The sequence below is a fragment of the Olea europaea genome, chromosome 1, assembly GCF_002742605.1.
Source record: "Olea europaea var. sylvestris chromosome 1, O_europaea_v1, whole genome shotgun sequence".
NCBI classification, from domain to species: domain Eukaryota; kingdom Viridiplantae; phylum Streptophyta; class Magnoliopsida; order Lamiales; family Oleaceae; genus Olea; species Olea europaea.
In genome coordinates, this window is record NC_036237.1 from 30,921,148 (window position 1) to 30,939,075 (window position 17,928).

The window sequence follows — 17,928 nt, forward strand, 5'->3', positions numbered from 1 at the left end:
GGCGCGAGTGGTGCGAAGCACCACTCTAGTGGTGACTAGCCTTTGGCTAGCTAAAGTTAGCCAAGTGGTAGGTAACTTATTAAATTATATATTATTCACACAACCCACTATATAAACAAGACTATTTTCTTGTAAACTTTCTATGTGGGATTCCTTTCCATATATAAAACACTTAAAATGAACTTATCAACATATGGGCTTATATTGGAGACTTTTCCAATTCACCCAAATTAATTGCAATGGTCCACATCATTAAATTTTACATTTAATGTTTTAACCCAGTTATATTCAATTAATTCCAACAAACACAAGTCTATATGCACATAGGAAACCAAGTAAATCTCCTTCCTCTCTTTACATAGTTTACATACATGACGCAACAAAATAGTGTTGACAAAATGTCCAGTTCAAACCAAATCAAACTAGGATCAAGCCGAAGCGGTTCTAATTGATTATACCAAAAGAATTAATGATTTTGGTTCTTTGAATTGAGAACCATTTGATTCTGGTTCTAGTTCGATTCTAATTCTAGAATCGAGAACCAGAAAAGAGACAAACTCAATATATATACACCCTCATTTTGTATTCATTGAAGACAACCCATTAATCGGTTTTGGGTCATTGGAGACAGCCCATGAATTGCGTACACCCTAATTTTGTATTCATTTTGGATCATTACTCGTTCACTAATTATAAATTTACACAACGTTGCGGCATATCGGCACCGCATTTCATCACACAAGTGAGAAGACTTTTTAAGATCGAAAAATGGAATTTGCCAGTCACTTAAAAAGTCATTAAACTATTTTTTTACATTGATCGTTTGATGGATTATTTGTGCTCTTCACAAATAAAGAAAAATCTAATAAACATTTATGAAGCAATAAACGGTTAATGATTGCTTGTAAAAGTGGACTATAAAAGTTTTGCATACTTCTCATTTTATTGTGAGGGTGTGTAGTCAAAATTGCTGCAATTAATTTAGTGAATCATTGTTAGTACATATTAGACAATCTTTTGTATGGGAATGAAAATTGATTTGTGCATTCAAATTATGACTATATTTTGTTTGTTAGTTTGAACTTTTGTTATCTTGATTATTGATAATTTGAACTTGTTGAATGTTTGATGTTTATTTTTTTATTTAAGTATATATTACTAACTTATGAATATGGTGCAAATCTAAAAATTTAAGATAATGAAATTAGAATCAAACCAAACCAAAATCGAATGGTTTGATTCGATTTGGTTCCATAATTTAAAAAAATAATAATAATAATTAGTTCATACTTTGGTTTCATTCAGTTCTTTTTGAACCAGAACCAAATGGAACCATATCCATCCCTATATGGGGGAGAGCAAATTGTAAATAAGTTCTAAATCGTCAGCTAAATTCACATGCCACAGCCTTAAATTTTTGCATAATTCATGAGCATGTTACACATAATATACCCTATGGTTTCACTAAATACAGTGCTAAAGGAAATGAAAACCAAACCAGTTTAAACTCTGACATTATATTGCCGAAAAATACACTCTTCTTTGTCATTTAATTTTCAAATCAGTGCAAAAAAGTTCTATACAGTAACATGGATCTCAAAATGCAAATTTACACCAGAACTCACAATTGTTTACATGTACCAGAAAATTTAAATCGGCCAGGTTACCCATCCACAGTCCTGGAAAACTGCAGTTTTTATATTCCATCAAGTTCAAATGATAAGGTAACTCCGGTCAAAGACCATCAACCTTTTCATCGGGATCAATATGCATCAGGAAAGCATTTGCTCATTCTTATGAACAGATAGAAATAAGTGATGGAGAAGTAAGTACTTCTTGTAGATCCTATAAAATGTTTGAACAACAAATAATTTGATAAAAAAATTTTATAATTGAATCCAAACATAAACTTATGTTATGTGTACGTTAGATTGATTTTTTATTTTTTTTTAGTGGGCAGCTAGGCTCGGGGACTAGGATTTGCTACATGAGCCAAGCTAAGGCTCGTCTCGCGGGTCGAGCAAAATTGGCTTTATCCATTGTCACCCCTAATTTATAAAGAACAAGTAAAATGGAGAGCATCTTTATTTAGAGAGTTTTTTTGCACTCAACGATGTCCTCAATTTTGAATTTTCATTTTCATTTTTTTTAAAAGAAATATTTATTGGCTTCTCCTCACTTTTCATGTAACTTATTTTTTATATATCGTTGGTCAATAAATTCAAATATGGTTTGAATAATTTAGAAAGTTAAAATAGAGTCTATTAGTGCTTTTATTTATGTATTGACTCTTTAAAATGGACAACATCTTGTATTTAGATATTTTTTTAGAGATTATTAAAAGTAGGTTTTGGAAGTGTTTATAATTAGATAGAAACAAATGTTGGAGAAGTTGGTAGTTATTGTGGATCATACGGAATGTTTGAATAAAAAGTGATATGATCAAAAGGTTTTATAATTGAAAGTGTTCGACAAAAGATTATGGACAACATTATCACTCATCTAATTTTCTCTCAGCAAATACATGTTTCCTGTAGTCACAATATTTTGCAATAGGTGTTCTTATCAATAGGATTGATTCAAATTATTTGTTTTGATTATTATCAATAGTAAAAGGGAAAAAATAAAAAATAGGGTCTGCGTGCTATGCAATTGAAGGGAAAAAAATGTCCAGACAACTTGCCCTTTTATGATTCAAAATAAAAGGGAAAGAAAAATAGGATCAATATTATTCAAAAATCACAACTTTCTTTACAAATAAATTATGAATTTTTACAGTAAAACTCGCAACAAATTAATGCACAAGTTATTATTGATACAAACACACGATTTGATAGCAATAGAAACCCGTTAGTTATTCATTAACCATTTGTCACACAAGTAAATATTGATGAACATTGCCCCCAGGGCATATCTCCCAGTGGCAAAGAGGAGGGCGAATAGGGCTCAACGCGGCAGTGTGCAGAGTTCGATTCCCCGCAAGGTGGAATTGGCTTTGTTGCAAGCGGGAGTTACCATATGGGTTAACAGCCTTGACCTATCCATGTGCTCTCCACTCTGGCTCCTGAAAAGCACATCCTGCGATTTACTTCCTCCACGATAGCCCAGGGCAGGGTCGGTGGGGGCCCTTAAGGTTGGGGTTCAACCTTTTTTAAATATTGATGAACATTGACCAAATATTGAGCATCCCCTTTTTCTGTTTTTGAAGAATAGAGCCGTAGTAGCTGCTCATATACAGGCCCGGTCCTGGGGTTAGGCAAGTGAGGCCTATGCCTCAGGCCCAATATCTAGGGGGCTTCACTTTGGGCCCAGAATTTATTTTAATTTTTTTTTTAATTTTAAATTTTAAATTATTTTTGCTCTCTCTTTGATAGTTGAACTTGAACTAGACCCAGTGATGCATAAATGCAGCCGACAACTTCAAATCCAAATCCAATCCAATGCCCTTAGCCTTAATCCAATTACCCAACTATATATATATATATATATATCCTTTATCCATTGCATTTACGTTGATTTCGGGAGGGGGGCCAATTTTTAGGCTTTGCTTCAGGCCCCGACAATCACAGGATCGACCCTGCTCATATATAGACACCAGATTGCAAGAATTAATGCAAAAAAATATAATTCAGTTTGTTATTGTTTGAGTAAGCACAGAGGACGTGGGTGCGACGACTTAACACCCATATTACAAAGATGATTTGACAGATTACTAAACTTCTTCAACTTTACATACCTGCCAATTTGTTTAACTTACGAAGAATATAAGGACTTTTTAAAGGAATTTCCAAGATATTGGGGATTATTTCCTCGTGGATTGTGTTTGGATGACAACTGATGACAGATTATGATCCCCAGCTAATTACTTCATTATTTCAGTACCCATGTTATTAACGAGGCATTGACTATAGAATCATACTTGGATTTTACTACATGTGCATCAAAACTTATCCAAAATGATGTGAAAGGAAAAGATTGGATGAAAAATATTAATTAACATATTTTAAATAGGCAAATGGTAGAGTGCTATGTGACATTATGTAATCTTTATGTAAATCTTGATGTACATGTATGCATATGATAGTCAACTTGTTACTTGTTAAAAAAGTCTATTGCTATATCTGTTACGCCCCTAGTTGAACCACTTCGAAAAGTGTACCACTGCATCATACGAGGTGTCCACCACCAATCCGAAGTGGTTCCAAAGTAACTCCACCAACAATGTCCGTGCGCTGCTAACGCAATGCGAGACACAAAACAATTCTACTGAACCGATCGAAGTGTTCTTGACGCCAAAGCGCAATGCACTTCGAGGTCTCCTTCAGCGGATCCGCCGCCACTTTCAGAAAGAGATCTGTGTCAAAATCCTCTCTGCTCCCAAGGCTTAATTGATTTGACGTCTCCAAGGGTCTAATTGATGTGATGTATCAACTTTATGTCAACTCAACTCAAGAGAAGTTATTACCCGCCCACTCTATAGACCCGGTTGATTGACACCTGTGAGCAGACGTCTCACACCATCAGATCATACACGTGTCCCGCATCCAACGGTTCTTCTCACCTATAAATACCTAAGGTTTGACAAGAGGCAGAGGTAATGAAACTCTTGCAACTTAACTCTCCATAACGAGAAAATATATATAATCTCCTCCCCACTCTTTTGCACAACTCGGGCACTGTTCCGATCACCAGATACTAACTTGACCGTCGGAGTATATGTGGCCGCCACTACCCCCGCTGGTTCCGACCGTGTACGTCTGACCGTGTGTTGATTGTGTGTAGGGAGGATCACGTGGAGTAGCTATCGGTTGGCCATGTGGGAGGTCCAATTCGCGAGGTCAACATATTGGCGCTGTCTGTGGGAAGTTTCCGTCTAAAGTTCTACATTCTCCACCGAAAAAGCCACCGGAAAGCTATTGACTTACCCTGAAAATGGCACGTTCTTGAAAAAGAGCAAAGTCGAGTTACAATCCAAATTCTTATCACCCTTGAAAAAGGAGTAGATAAGATGAGTTCCAGTAATGAGAACGCAAACCCCAGGATGGACGCCTCTGAAGAAAAGGTGCTCCGAAATAATTTCACTCACCAAAGACCCCATCACCGGCGTCACCGAGGTGAAAGAACGGCCATGCTCACTGAAGGAATCGCTCAAATAGCTGCAGGCATGAGAGATATCGCAACTCAGAATATGGCGATGCATGAATTCGTCATGCAAGCCCAAGGTCATCAGGGCTCCCAAATGCCCCAAGGATCTTACCCAGCTCATGAAGTCCCCGCGTCTCGTTCCCAAGGCCGTATGAGCCAACACAAAGAACGCCCCCTCGAAAGAGAAGTGGGTACGGAAGTCACATCCTATGTGCAAGGGAGCCAACTAGGGCTGTCAATGGATCGGATATGGAGCGAATCTGTCCAAATTCGATCCGATCTGTTAAGAAAAACTATCCGATCCGATCCGATAATCCAACGGATATTTGATTGTTAAATACATATCCGATTTACTATGTTATCGGATATCCAATCCTATAATCCGTTCCGAATTTTTTTCCACCAATTTTTTCCAAAAAAACATATTTTAACTATCTTGATGGGCTCACCTAATATAGTAGAAGGCCCAAATCAACTTTTTATCTAAGTGATGCTCCTTTAGTTCCTTTTAAAGAAGATTTCCCTTGGAATGTTTTAATAATCTTCCTATGTGGGATACTACATTTTTAAATGGTACTTCGCTTTTAATGTTTTAGTGGTCTTTCAATGTGGGATACTACTCAATTGTCAATTCTAAGTGTTTATTAGTTTATTTTATTATTTTCACTAAAAATCATAGCCTTAACAAAATTAAAATAAAAAAAAATCAATTTTAACAAAGTAAATTATTTTTGGACATATTAATTATTAGTTTTTGATGTTATAAAATAAATTACTATAGTTATTTTTATCTTATTTTAATTAATAAAAAATTAAACCTCTTTGAATATTTCAAGTAAAAATATTATACTATTATCTAATATTATTTATTATTTAAAAATTATGCGTAAAGCATAATATAAGTTTCAAAATGGAAAAAATTATGTTTAATAAATTATGATATAATATATAAAATATATAATATTATTATAATAAATCGGACCGGAGTGTTATCGGATCGACATATATTCATATTTGCTCCATTTAGTTAACGGATTATCGAATTCGGATCTTAATTGGATTATCGAATTGAAACCTTAAATTCATCTCCCGTTAATTTCATCGGATTCAGATCGGATTCATATCAAAATCCAATCCATTGACAGCCCTAGAGCCAACCAGCAAAATCGCAATTGGGGGACAACTTCCCACCAGAATATGAAGTACAAAGGTCAGTCAGTGTCTTTGACTGAATAGGGCAGGACCCTAGTAATAGGGTTTGCTCAGTGCAAAAATCAGTTCGACAAGAGCAGGAGCAGGAACAAGAACAAGCACCCCTTCCACCTAAAAATAGGAAGGAGAGAAGGAACTTAGTTGATTGGGGTAGTCGAGAAGGAGCACCTCTACCTCCCCAGAACATGTAAGATGATGAGGGCTCTAAAGGGCTATGTCGATCTTACGAGATTGATGATGATGATGATGATAACCTCCCTTTCTCAAGGGAGATCTGAAACTTACCAATGCCTGCGAATTCCGTGCCCTCTAAAATCCTCAAGTATAAAAGAAAGGGGAACCCGAAAAAACACCTCATCAAGTACATGACACAGATGAGCCTCAGGGGAGCATTGCCTGCTTTGAAATGCAGAGCCTTCCACCTAACCCTGGCCGAAGCCGTCGAAGTGTAGTACAGCAGACTGCCTCCCCTGAGCATTAGGAGTTGGCCAGATCTAAAAAAGACATTCTTGAACTAGTACCTCTCACGTTGAGAAGGAGAGGCCCCAATGCAACGCCTACAAGATATGAGACAAGCCCCTAGAGAAATGCTGAAAAGCTACCTCGCCAGGTTTACAGACGAAATCACATACTGCGAACAGGTCACTGACAGAGAAGCCCTTTCAGCCTTGAAAGACGGCCTTAACATGAACACTTTGTTCAAGAGAGATGTACGTAGCAAGAATCCCACCACTTATAACTAACTGGTAGAAATGATGAGAGTTGAAATCGTCAGTGAAGAGATGATTGATCATCGAAATCGTGACGTGCGGGGACTCCCTCCGCCTCAGAGGTAGGTAGGTTAAGGACCCGCAGCGCACCTTGTCACCGAGTAATGGACCCAAGAAGAGCATACAATAGCTCCCACGTCCGGACATGCACTAGCTTCTGCCACGCTAAATGCAGTGCCGGTATTGGCATACGAGAATGCCCCTGCCGATCGAAAGAAGAAAAAGAAGCGGTCAAATAGACCCTTAGAAGGGGCAAGGTTCTGCACCTTCCACCAACTCTATGGACACGACACCAATGAATGCAAAGACGCTCCTCGACGCTCGGATCAAAATAATCCACATCCCTCCAAGAAGGACGAACATCCTCGCAGATCCACCTCCCCGAACAGGAGAGAGAGAGAGAAGGTATAGAGATCAGTCACCCCGGAGAAGAGAATCGAAGGACAGAGGAGAGTCCAGACAGAGAGATCAGGCCTCATTTTCTGGAGGCCAAATCATCGGGGAAATCGACACAATCATTGGGAGACCTCACATCGGTGGCAACGCTAGAAATGCTAAAAGGAACTACACAAGGGAGGCAAAGGATCCACCAATGCTCACTTACATCGTCAACCAGTCCCAAGAAGCCAACAGGATGGCCTCGATTACCTTCTCCCAAGAAGATGCACAAGGAGTTCACCTCCCCCATTGTGACGCGTTGGTAGTAAGAGCCGTAGTGGCAAGAAACGGACTTAAGCGCATGCTCGTCGACAATAACAACTCAGTGAATATACTGTTCGGCTCTACTTTCGACAAAAAGCAAATAGAACACGGGTTAATCCCCATGATCGACCCACTATTTGGATTTATTGGAGACAACATCATCCTACGAGGACGAATTACTCTGCCCATCGAGATGGGTTCAGGTCCCATAGTGGCCCAACATTCTATGAAATTCTTGGTAGTAGACCACAGATCAGCCTACCATCGAGTATTAGGCAGACCCGCCTTGAAAGATCTTTGGGCTGTCAACTCCATCCATTACTTGTGTATGAAGTTCTCAACTGAGCATGAAATTGCTACGGTCCGAGGCGACCAGATGGGCTCGAGAGCATGTTACATAAACTCTCTGCGAAAATCAGAGCCCCGTACTATTAACGTGATCATAACAGAGGTTGTGAATGAAGCCGACTTGGACGTGAAAATGATCGACGCCCCTAAAGAAGGGCATACCTCCGACCATGAGGAAGACGTCGACATGGAAGAGGCCCCTGAAGAAGGGCACCCTCTTGATGAGTTAGACCCCTGAATAACTGACTCAGAACCGAATGCGACCCCAATGGAAGAACTTGAAACTTTCTCCGTCAACCCAGAGGACCCCAGTCAGGTCTTGCGAATTAGAAAGACATTGTCCCCGAAGCGAAAGAAGACTTGATAAGCTTTCTGAGAAGGAACTTGGATGTCTTCGCTTGGAAGCACGAAGACATGGTGGGAATAGACCCAAGGATCATTTGTCATCGCTTTAACATCAACTCTTTCTATGCCCCACATCGGCAGAAAAGATGAGCCCTCAACCCAGAGCAATATGAGGCGCTCAAAGATGAAGTCAACAAGCTTAGCCACAGCGGCTTCATCAGAGAAGCTATATATTCGAAGTGGATATCCAACCCGGTCCGTGTGAAGAAGCCTAGCAGGAAATGGAGGGTGTGCGTAGATATCACGAACTTAAACAAAGCATGCCCTAAAGATAGCTTCTCACTCCCAAGGATAGACCAACTTGTAGATTCCACTGCTGGACATGAACTCTTGAGCTTCATGGATGCGTACTCAGGATACAACCAGATACCCATGTTCTGACCTGATGAGGAGGCCACATCGTTCATCACAGATAGAGGACTGTACTGCTACAAAGTCATGCCCTTCGAATTGAAAAATGTCAGAGCTACATATTAGAGGCTGGTCAACATGATGTTTGTCGAACTCATTGGCAAAACCATAGAAGTCTACGCGGACGACATGCTAGTTAAAAGCCTCCAGGCGAACAAACACATAAGTCACCTCGACCAGGCCTTTCAGATTCTTAGAAAATATAAAATGAAGTTGAACCCCCTCAAATGCACATTCGGCGTGGCTTCGGGTCAATTTTTGGGATAAATTGTGAACCAAAGGAGAATCGAAGCAAATCCAGTAAAGATTAGGGCCTTACTGGAAATGAGGTCACCTCAGAAGCCGAAGGAGGTCTAAAGCCTCAACGGTCGGATAGTCGCGCTCAGTTGCTTCATCTCCAGGTCCACTAATAAGAGCCTACCCTTCTTCAAAGTATTGAAGCAAGAAAAGAAGTTCCAATGGACCAGTGAGTGCGAGAAAGCCTTCGAAGCACTTAGGAGAGGCACCTCTATTATCCAAACCTAAACCACAGGAATCACTACTGTTGTACTTGGTCCTAGTTAGAGAAGAAAATGAGCACCAATTGTCGGTATACTATGTCAGCAAAGCACTACTCCCAGCAGAAACACGCTACCCAGACATGGAGGAACTGACACTCGCCCTTATCACGGCATCAAGGAAACTGAGGCCGTACTTTCAAGCCCATTCAATTGAAGTTCTCACCAACTTCCCATTAAAACAGGTGCTGTAGAGAACAGATGCTTCTGTCCGCTTACTAAAATGGGCAATCGAGCTCAGTGAGTTCGACCTATTGTTCCGACCCCGACATGCATCAAGGGCCAAGCCCTTGTAGATTTTGTGGCTAAATTTACCAAAGCCCCAGAAATGGAGGCGACAATGGAACCAGCCGAGCCCCCAACATGGAATCTATTCGTGGATGGATCGTCAGGAGAAATTGGCTTCGAAGCAGGAATCGTCTTGGAAAGCCCAGAAGGCCACAAACTAAATTGTGCAGTAAGGTTCGGCTTCAAAGTCTCGAACAATGTTGCCAAATATGAGACCCTTCTAGCAGGCCTTAGACTCAGGAAAGAAATGCAGGTCAGAAGGCTCCTGGCAAGCAGCGACTCTTAACTTGTGGTGAGTCAGGTCAACGGGAACTTTGCCTCCAAAGACATTAGCATGACTGCATATTTAAAATTGGTTCTGGATCTAGTTCCTCATTTCGAAAGGTTCGAATTGATCTAAGTCCCACGCCTCGAGAATACTCATGCAGACGCCCTGTCAAAGTTGCCCAGCAGCAAAGATTCAGAGCCACTAAAGATTGTCCCCATTGAACGCTTGTCGAAGCCCTCCATCTCCGGAGGTGAAGAGTTGTTATGGATAAAAAGCACCCCATTATAGATGCAACCCATCATGGCCTATTTTAAGGATCAATCACTACCAGCTTCGAGAAGCGAGGCGAAGAAGTTAAGAAGAAGGGTTGCACACTTCGTCCTACAAGAGGATGCCCTCTACAAAAGAGGCTTTGCCTCACCACGTCTCTGATGTGTAGGAGGGGAAGAAGCCACGTATATACTCAGGGAGATCCATGAGGGAATCTGTGGAAATCACTTCGAAGGAATGGCTCTGGCACACAAAGTACTCCGACAATGCTACTTCTGGCCGACCCTGAAAAGGGATGCTTATCAGTTTATTCAGAAATGTGACAAGTGCCAACGCTTCTCAAATATTCAAAGACAACCTTCTCAGAGCCTCTCCGTAGTCACCAGTCCGTGGCCATTTGCCAAGTGGGGCATTCGGTCCGCTCCTAAAAGGAAGAGGAAGCATCACTTTTGCCATTGTCGCCATTGACTACTTCACCAAGTGGGTCGAGGCTCAACCTTTTGCCAAGATCATCGAGGCAAATACTACAAAATTCGTCTAGAAAACATCATTCGCAGGTTCGGCATTCCCCACTCCTTAGTATCTGACAACGGGAGACAGTTTGACAACAAGAAGATGTGAGACTTATGCAACGAACTGGGGATAAAGAAGGATTTCTCAACGCCTCATCACCCCCAAGCAAATGGGCAAGTTGAGGCAGTAAACAAAACCATCAAGCATACCCTGAAAATGAAGCTTAACACCTCGATGGGGGGCTTGGGTCTATGAGCTTCTCCATGTCCTCTGGGCCATCTGTACAACTAGCCGAAACCGCGACAGGGGAGACACCCTTTTCAATGATCTACGAAGCCGAAACCATGAGCCCGATCGAGGTAGAAGTCCCATCGCATCGTCGGATACACTTCAATGAGATCAGAAATGACGAAACTCGAATGTGAGAATTTCACCTCTTTGAAAAAAGGAGAGATACCTCCCAAGTGAAATTGACTAAGTACCAAAGAAAGATGACCCACTATTACAACTTCAAGGTCAGAAATCGAACTCTTCGACTGAGAGACCTTATCCTTAGAAGGGTCTTCCAATCATCCAAGCTAACTGGGTCCGGAGTGTTTGGACTGAACTGGGAAGGTCCTTATCGCATCCACAAAGAGTCCCGACCTGGCACTTTTGTAATTGAAGACATCATAGGGAGAGTACTGCCTCATCAATGGAACATCGAACACTTAAGGAAGTACTATCAATGATGAACGTATGTTCCGATCCGATCTCCATGTTGTCTAATAAGTGTTTGTCATGATCCGATCTCATTTGTAACTTCCCTATCTTACTAAGTGCTGAAATTGCCTTAGTGAAGGATGATGTAACTTCTAAGTAATGATACTTCAGTTCTTTGTGTCACATCAGTTAATGAATTGTTACCTCAGTTCTTCAATATGTTATTAGTCCGATCTTCTTTTATCAACTGGTTATTAATAAGTTGTGCTTAATATTTACTTTAAGTGTTTATTATTCATTTACTCAAGTATAGACAGTTCAACACAAGGAAAAGGAAGAAGCAATAATACTTAAAAGAAAATTTTTCATTCCATTCATTTCAAACTGAGTTACAAAAGGAAAGCCGAAGTCATTACAAAAGTAGCCCTATTCTACTGGGGCGACGTCTTCTGCCCCGACCTCCGGTTCAACTTCCTCTAGGGCCTCTGGAGCTTTCTCGACAGCCTTGTCATGATGGCCTCTAGTAGGCCCACCGAACTCTGCCTCCAAAGAGGATATTTCCAAAGTCGGATGGACCTCCTTTAGCCGACCCAACAGTCCTTAGGCACTCCAAGAGGCCCAGTAGTTGGCGAAGTCATCGTACAGGGGGTCCTCCTCAAAATGATCAATGAAGTTCTGCACAGTCACCTCTCCTACCGACTTCAGCTCTCCCTTCAGTGAAGCAATCTCTTCAGCCTGGGCCTCCGCCCGCTGCTTCAGCTTAGCCTTTTCCTTGTTAGAGCCAGGCGGTGGTACTCGTTGGCGTGATCAATTCGCCTCATCAGAGTAGCCACCTAGTACTCAGTTTCGTGCAGCTCCTTCTTCAGCCTCTTAACATCAGCATTGGCCCTCGTCAGCTGGCCCTCAGCCTCCTGCTTCACCAACTCCGCCTCAGAGGCCTTCTCCCGAGCGGCCCAAACTTCATCTCCGTATTGCATCGCCTCCTCGAGGTGCTTGGCCAGGTCAGTGTTTTTTGCCCTCAGATCTTTGATTAGACCCTCCAGCTGAACACTTGTGCTGATGGCCATGGCTATGCATGCACTGTTGGCCGCCACGAGATCTTCGACAGTGCAATAGGCAGTATGGTCCTTGTACTCCTCGGTCCAATACTTGTTATGGACCGCTGCCACTGCGGCAGTCTCAGGAGGTAGAGCCTCCAGCAATTCTTTCACGGGCTCCTCAGTGTTCACGCCCAAAAAGTCTACCTCCTTTGTGGGGCGAGGCTTTTTTCTCCTCGGTTGCCCCGGCACTTGAGATATTGGAACGACTGAAAGTGGAGCTTCAGCCAAGGCAGCAGAGATGGCAGGGATAGCCACAGAAGGTTCAGAAAGCTTTTCCCTGAGGGCCATCCCAGTTGGAATTGTTGTCTGCCTCAGGGCTGGGGTTGGCCTCGCCACGGTGGCCCCCTTTGAAGAGCCCGCGGCCTTTTTGCCCTTCCTCAGCAGATTCGCCTTAGGGTCTTCTTCAACCTCCTCATCCGCTGGTGGCTGAAGCCTCTTATTGGCATCAACCAGATCCTTCATCTGCTTCTTGTAGGCAGATAAAGAGGTCTTTAAGGATCTCACCTCGGCCATCATCTTCTGAATTGTCTTGAAATCGAGCCTCAGAGGTCTCTTCTTGTTGAAGTTGTCTGCAAGGAAACAAACAAATTATTACAAGTATGAAGAGGTCGAAAAACCCATGTGACATGACCACTTCGTAAATCTACCTTAGGAAGCCATCAGGTTGTGTGTTACGAAATGAATATTCTTCCTGATTAGCTCGTGGTATGACCTCTTCTTCGGAGACAGCTGGTAGATGATACAGCTTATGTTAAAGTCGTTAGTGGATATCTCACACCAAGGAAGTGTACCTTCAAAAAAGCAAACAAAGAGCAGTTACGATCCGAACCGAAGAAGAATAAACAAAAATGCAAAGCAACAGTACTCACTAAGTGTGGAATACTTCGTGGAGACCATAAGAGGCGCCAGGGGGTCCCTCTCCATTGTGTCCCATCTCCCGCCAGCTTAGCACCACAAGCTCTTCCATTCTTTAATGGAGCTCGACAGATCGAGCACGAATGGAGTATGGGAACCCCATGAAGTCAGATAATACCACCCCCTAGTCTTGTCCCTCCTAGCTGCTACCTTAGGGATGTATAGGGTCTGAAAAATCGAGAAAGGCATCTCCACCCCAAGCGATGCCTCCTTCCATAACATCCAGGACCCCACCATTTGATTCCAGGAGTTCGAGTTCAGCTGGATTGGGGCTAACCCATACGACCTCAGCACTAGCCTAAAGAAGGGATGGAAAGGGAGCCTAAGTCCAGCCCTAAAAAGTGCCTCACTCACAGCCACACACCCCGGCCTAGGATAACAGGCCCTCTCATCAGGCTCCGGTAATATTAGTTCTACACTATCAGGTATCTTATATTCAGCCCTAAGTCTACCCAGATCGACCTCCTTCAATTTCGACGAGTAATCTGAAGCCCCCCAGTGTTCTGATGTATCTACCGAACTGTCAGGCCTTCTACAAATATTTCCCCCCCAATATCGCCTCGACGATCTCGTTAGGCGTCGCCACAATATGCTCATCCACCCTCACCATCTCTAAATCCCTTCCCAAAGCCCCACTACCATCCGAAGCCATTGCAGAATAGAGAAATGTGAAAAAACTTGGGAAAATACTTACTGAAACTCAAGAAACTGAGGGACCTACGGTCGAAAAAGATCAACACCCAATGTGATATCGTCGAAACTGGAAACGTCGCCGGGAAACGCTTGTACAACGTCGAAAAACGCAAGAATCTTGAGAGAAAATGGATTTTCTAATTTCGCAAAAGTGAAAAACTCCCAAAATGCTCAAGTCCGCCTTTTATAGAGCGTCCCAACTGATCTCCATCGTTGAATTCAAATGCAATCAATCTAGGCCGTCTATCGTATCATAAATCTGAGCCATTGATATGAAATGCCAGATTTGATCTACGCCCAAGATCAAGCTGTGACCCTCACGCTCGCATGAAACGTGTCGCCTCGATCACCATTAGCCATCTACAATAAATAGCCGCAATAGCCTTTTCTTGAAATGGACATCTCACCCAACTGTCGCCTTGAAAATATGCAACAGCTGTCAAATTATTTGACGTCAGAAATGTTCGCCTCAGATCGAAACCCTCAACTTTACAAAGTTTAGACGCATCTGACGCGAAGTTCCCTGTAGGTCATCACCTCGATAGCTGTGTTCCCTCAGTTTTACAAAGTTTTAACCATCTCCCAACACATCGTCTCCTATGGGTCAGCACACCGGTGGCAGATGAGCTCGTCATTCAGCTTTACAAAGTTTAGACGCACCTGACGCGGTGTCCCCTGTGGGTCATCGCCTCGGTGGCTACGTTCCTCCTAAGCATTACAAAGCGTTAGCCATCTCCCGCATTATCGCAGATGAGCTCCTCACTCAGCTGTACAAAGCTTAGACGCACCTGATGCGAAGTTTTGTGCAAGTCATCGCCTCGGTGGCTGCGTTCCCTCCTAAACTTTACAAAACTTTAGCCATCTCCCAGCGCGTCTTCCCATGTGGGTCAGCCCACCGATAGCAAATGAACTCCCCACTCAGCTTACAAAGCTTAGACGGTCCTGACGCGAAGTTCTCTGTGTGTCACCGCCTCGATCAATGCGTTCCCTCCTAAGCTTACAAAGCTTTAGCCGTCTCCTAACGCATCGTCCCTGTGGGTCAACGCATCGATGGCGGATGAGCTCCTTCCTTAGGCAGCACCGAAGCTTTAGCGTCTCAGTCGAAGACGTGTCCTGACCTTTAGCTTCACAAGCTTCAGCATCTCCCATGCGTCATCTTTGTAGGTCAGCGCCTCGGTCAGATATGTATCCCAATCCTAAGCTTCACAACGCTTTGGCCTTTTCCCAACGCCATCTCTTCGGTGAACACAAAAAATCGATCCACAAGCTTTCGGGCCATCTACACACTTCCCCGTTCCACGCCAGTTTTCTATCACAAACCAAGGCAGGCATACTCGATCGGGAAAACAAGTCCACCCATGATATAAATATTCATGCCTGAACTTAGGGAGACCACTGTTACGTCCCTAGCTGAACCACTTCGAAAAGTCTACCACTGCATCATATGAGATGTCCACCACCAATCCGAAGTGGTTCTGAAGTGACTCCACCACCAATGTCCGCGCGCTGCTAACGCGCCGCGAGGCACAAAACAATTCTACTGAACCGATCGAAGTGTCCTTGACGCCGAAGCACAATGCACTCCGAGTTCTCCTTCAGCGGATCCCCACCACTTTCAAAAAGAGATCTGTGTCAAGATCCTCTCTGCCCCCAAGGCTTAATTGATTTGACGTCTCTAATGGTCTAGTTGATGTGACGTATCAACTTTATGTCAACTCAACTCAGGAGAAGTTATTACCCGCCCACTCTATAGACGCATCTGATTGACGCCTACGAGCAGACGCCTCACACTGTCAGATGCATACACGTGTCCCACATCCAACGGTTCTCCTCACCTATAAATACCCAATGTTTGATAAGAGGCAGAGGTAATGAAACTCTGGCAACTTAACTCTCCATAACAATAAAATATATATAATCTCCTCTCCACTCTTTTGCACAACCCAGGCACTATTCCGATCGCCGGATATTAACTTGACCGTCGGAGTGTATGCGGCCGTCACCACCCCTGCTCGTTCCGACCATGTGCGTCTGACCGTGTGTGAGGATCACGTGGAGTAGCTATCGGTTGGCCACGTGGGAGGTCAAATTTGCGAGGTCAACAATATCTAACCTATAATACGAGAGGATTAACACTGCTCAGTCACTTTTCACCTCGTCGCATGTCGATGCCTCATTTCGTTGTCTATCGATTTTAAAATTTTGTTTTTGGATAAGACCACTCTGTTTTATTCCAGACGTAAAACAATGCCCTTTCATACAACTCGACGTCGTTTTGCACCTGCCAAGATGACGCCGTTTCATTTGGAGTATTAATAATGCTTTATTTTCATTTTCCTGCGTCTCCTGTCCTAATCCTAGTAGCCGCTACAAAAAAACTCTCGTTTGTTATGCGATCCGTCATCTCCCTTCAATTATCTAAAAATCGTTTGAAGAAATTATCTCTTCGTGTTCCTTGTTGTGTTGTTATTCTGCTTTCCCTAATAGTTTCAAAAAATTTCTGTTATTTTCTTACCTGGTAAGAATATGAATTGATTTTTTAATTATCCTTTTGTTGTCCAATTTATTTGATTTTTAGTTCTTTTACCTAAAAAACAATGAATACAAAAGATTAGGCTATAGTTCATCAAAAGTACTCGTAAAATATCTATATTTAAAGACCTAAATAAGTGTATAAATACACTTATTATTGTGGTAGGGTACGACGAAGCAAGATTGGGCATAGGGTTGGAATGATACGTTTTAACTAAATCCCAATAAAAAGGTAATAGACAAAAGTGCACAAAATTTAAAATTGAGTATTGAAATGCAAGTTTCCCTCAATTTAAAGGTACAATGGCACAACGGTTAAATGTACCCCTACTTTCTCTAAAACCTAACTTTGAGAAAGAGAGAGTGGCGACGAAGATTGTGTGTGTAATGGGAGCATCGGGTTACATAGCTTTGCTGGAAAAATATATTTTACATATTATTTTAGTTGGCTTGATTTTTAAATGTCAATGACAGGTACTGAAAATGCGAAAAAGGGGATGTTATCTAGGGGTGGGTGCTGGTCGGTTCGATTATAAAGAGAATCAAATCGAACCAAAATTTTCGGGTATCTAAGGTACCGTCAGGTCCAAATATAATTATAGAACCATTCGAGTTCGATTCCGTTCAGTTCAGTTCGATTCCATTCGATTCTATACTATAATTAAATTTTTTAATATTTATAACAACATTATATAAATACAACTAATGACATATTCAATGAGTTTGAAATGTCAGAGACTAGTAGACTACTTTGTTCAAATGATCATCACAGTCAAAGTTTCGATCGGCGGAGGTCACAGTTTCGATCGGAGGTCACGGCATCGGCCGACGATTGTATAGGTTTTGAAATGTCAGCGAGGCTGCGAGAGTGAGTGTGAGAGTCGAGATAGCGTTATGCACTTTAGTGTAGATGTTTAAGGTTATTTAGTAGATTTGATCTTGTTGGGCTAAGAAATGAAACAATAAAATAGGTAATTGTACCAAAAATTTAAAAATTAGAAATGAAACAAATTATTTGGCCAAAAATTTGGATTTAAAAATTGTTAATTTGTTTAGAAAAAATTAAAATTAAAATAATTTGATTTATTCAATAAAAA